The sequence below is a fragment of the Mytilus californianus genome, unplaced genomic scaffold, assembly GCF_021869535.1.
Source record: "Mytilus californianus isolate M0D057914Y unplaced genomic scaffold, xbMytCali1.0.p SCAF_21, whole genome shotgun sequence".
NCBI classification, from domain to species: domain Eukaryota; kingdom Metazoa; phylum Mollusca; class Bivalvia; order Mytilida; family Mytilidae; genus Mytilus; species Mytilus californianus.
The window spans coordinates 959,546-963,888 of NW_026262670.1; positions in this window are offsets into that span (position 1 = coordinate 959,546).

A 4,343-nucleotide genomic window follows, 5' to 3' on the forward strand; every position below is an offset into this window, starting at 1 on the left:
TGTGTGAAAGAACACCGACTCATAGGAAATTAAGAAGAGGTCGGCAAGGAGAGGCGCACAGTTCGTTCCCATAGGAACACTGGTAATATGTTGAAAAAGTCTACCTCCAAGTTCAACAAATATGTTGTCAATAATACCAGCATACAGCTAACTTGGTCCTCTGTGTAGCATGCTTTACCTTTCTGTTCAGATAATATGTCGTCTGATAGCTTTAAATAATAAAATTCTTGCGTATGCTACCAATTTTATATTGGAAAGCATTGTGGATTATTGTTTAAGACGTTTTTTTCTAGTTTTACATGCGGTATTGTAGTGTACTGCGTTAGAAAATCTAAAGTTTTGATAAAATAAATTTCAGAGAAAGATCGAGATTTGAAATTATCCAGAAGTTCATTACAGTTTTTTAGAATCCACATATGGTTAAGACCACTACGTAAGTAAACAGTTTCACAGTATTTCACTGCGGACAGATGTTTTGTCAATCTAATTTACAATTACTTTGTAAAACATGCAGATAAGCCTGCAATGTACAGTTGTTTGTATGAAAGTTTGTGAAGCGTAGGTATCCAATACAGACAAGGTAAGTCCTCAGAGTTTCTGTTCAATGTAAATGTTCATTGAAGCCATGAGAGACTTATGATTCACCAACTTTTCATCCTTGTCAAATGATATGTTTTTGAATGTGGGATTACCAGAGTGCTGATTTATGCTTATTATTCGACAAGAAACTCGTAGTAGTACGATTTACATACAAAGCCAATATTATAGAACGTATCTGCCGCAGGAACAACAAGATATTTATCGTGAAGTAATAATATACATTTCACATCTTATTTTTTTTTGATACAGTCGTCGGTCGATTATTCAACAGTTTCATGAGTTTTTCAACTGAGGAATTTGACGTTTATCATCAGAGACCTGATTGCATTTACCCATTGTGAAAAAAAATTCTTCTCGTTTAGCCCATGCTCTTGCGTAGTCCTCATGAGAATCCATATTAACTTTGAAGTTATGGTTTCAATTGATGTATTGCAGTACTTAATTCTTTTATCTCGAAAATTTCTTTATCTTTACGGAAGGGAGTACTTAGTATAGTGTTATTGTGCAATGATCGATTTTCTCTATGATGCCTACTTTCATAGATAGCAATAGATCATGGTCCGGTTTATTCAATTTGTTATAAAAAACCATGAACTATGGATCTTTAGTATTAGACCGTTGTTGATTCATTCTTTTACGCAAAGTTTGTGGAGTTGCACCAACATAAAGAAGCCCACACGACGAACAATTAATTCTGTAAAAGATTATGTCTGTGGAACAATACAGAGGCTCCAAAGGTTGTGTCCATTAAGTTTTTCCTGTTAAGTTACTAGTGAAATGTGTAGTGCATGTAATGGTGAATAATGTGTTACTAGTCCTACATGTGCTCCTCTTTCCTTTTTATGTTTGCAAGTGGAAACGATAAGAGTTGTCATTCGTAAGTTTCATTCAATAATGTGGAAGGAAAACGAAATTGTTATAAAGTCAGCTGGGACATATTCATGATCATATGACACAGATATTTCATAACGGTCAATTCATGATTGCGTCCGTTAAACATCAAACATACGCTAGTGTCAAACTCAATTTGTTAACATTCTTTTTAATTCATTTCTCCCACATTTTTTTTTTTAGATTGTAATTGAAATTGACGAAAAGTTCAATAAGATCAATTATCAAAAGCATGAAAACAAATGTGTCGGAGCCTTTTATAGCCGACTATACAATATGATTTTTTTCTCATTATTGAAGGCCATATGGTTGCTTACATTCACTTCATCTCAACATTGGTGAATAGTTGTCTCATGACAATCATACCACATCTCCTTATTTTGAATTCAATTTTGCTAATGTACTTTGCCTATATACCATTTTGTGTTTCTTTGTTGAAACATTTACTTGCTATTGATAAAGATTATATTACAATGTCGACTGTTGTACCCTAATTGTTGACGTTTTTACCTAATATGCATCTTTGTTTTGCTAACACGTGGTTGTCAATATGATGGAATTTAATGCAACTGTCATACAAGTGAGAGGTTGACATGTAGCTTGCTTTAACACCAGGTTTAATCTACCATTTTCTACACAATGAAATGCCTGTACCATTTCAGGAATATCAACTACGGACTTTAAAAAACGCAACACTTGATTAGTTTTTTTAGTTTTTCATTTTGAGATACACATTACGCATGCAAAACTAAATTAAATAATAATTTGATTCATTTCTTCATCGTCTAAGGTAAATTTGAAATTCGAAAGTTGAATTGATAACGTTAACGTTTAAATCGTGTGGAATGCAAAGAAATCCTGTTTTTTTCTCTTATTTTGCTGGTCTTGTCAATCGTCAAAGGTAAAGACAGCTGTTAAATATCGCTAATTGACTGACAGAAAGGTTAACCAATATAATGCTGTTGGTAATGTTTTGAGTCAAAGTTTTCCCCCTTTTGATTTATGCCATTTCCCCCCAATCCAGTCTGTTTTTGCAGTAATGTGGTGAACACTTAAACCTTGATAAACATAATTAACGTGGGTTATATGGCATTTCAGCATACGAGAAACATTGCTTATGACGTTGCCTAATTTGATTGAAATGACGTAACATTAAACTACAGGTTGACTGGGTCAATAGGTGGTCACTTACGAGTTATGACTACCTGCTCTGAAGTTTCAGGGATTTAAAAGTAATTTTATAGCGCTAATTTGTTCTCAAAAGAACGTGCATTAAATTCCGTCTGTAAATTTTAAATGACTTAATTTTAATTTTCATTTCTCAGTCGTGACGAAAAGGAAAATCAATATTTTTTTACTGATTAGAACTTGGCAATTGATTCAGGAAATGTTAAACGTAGATAAAAAAACATGTATGCGCTTCTAAGTTCGTGTCAAGAAATTCATGCGACGTCGAAATTCAGCGATATTTGGTTGTCTGAGGAAATTAAGGTATTGATTTTTATATTAAAAAAGGAGTACGGGAAGCATGATAAGCCATGAAATGAATATAAGTCATGATTTGATGCAAACATAAACAAAGTATGTGTTGCGTTTCTTAAATCCGTCCGTATATTAACAACATAAGATAGTGACAAGGACACCTCACCATCTAAAAATGGACAATTAACAAGAAGAAATGAAAAATCACTTCATTGATCATTTATTTTGGTATTCAGTTTCCCGTTAAAGATATAGATATCAATAACCGGAAAAGGGCATTCTTTTTGTTAGTGTTAGCTTAATTTAAAGTCCGTTCAGCAGGATAAATCTCATAAGTGTACATACTGAAGTCGTCATTATTGAGAGCCAATATATCATACAAATGTCTGAAAGTGTCACTAAAAGTTTGTATCAGATGTTGTTTCGATGGGCCTTTGCTGATTTTAGTCATAACAATAGATAAATAGGTCTGTAATAAGTGGTGCACATTCAGTCCCCATTGGTATTCTGATAAATAAAGGCAACAGTAGTATACCGATGTTCGAAATTCATAAATCGATTGAGAAAAAAACAAATCCGGGTTACAAACTTAAACTGAGGGAAACACATCAAATTTAAGAGGAGAACTACGACACAACAGAAACACAACATTAAAATGTAACATACACAGAAACGAACTATAATATAACAATGGCCATTTTCCTGAGTTGGTACAGGACATTTTAAGAAAAAATGGTGGGTTGAACCTGGTTTTGTGGCTAGCCAAACCTCCCGCTTTTATGGCAATGTTAAATATAACATTAAAATGACATTATTACATGACAGAACTACAATACACATAAATGGGAGAACATATAGGACAGAGAAACATACGAATAATAGCTAACAAAAGGTACCAGGTTTAAAATTTAATACGCAAGACACGCGTTTCGTCCACATAAGACTAACCAGTGACGCTCAGATCAAAAAAGTTCGAAAGCCAAAACAAGTATAAACTTGCTCATTTAAATAACGTTTTTTTAAATAACCTTGTGTTTCCTAAAAAGTAAAAATCATTCAATGTTCTCTCAAACAAAACAAACGAACATTCTATCAGTTAGCTATAAACCAACATACCAAAAACAGTTCACAATCTGCAAGCATTATAAACGAAGTTATTTATGAATGTTTTTATTTTTTTAGTTTCTACCCACTGGTCACCGATACCTGATATGTCATGTACGTAAACGAAAGCCCACTCGATTTTTAAGTAATCCTTTTACACGAATTAACCAAGCATCAACACAATTTCTGCAGACCGTATATCGAACAAAGATAGAAGATATCAGATCAGTTTTAAAAATATACAGGCATTACATCAAACAATGAAA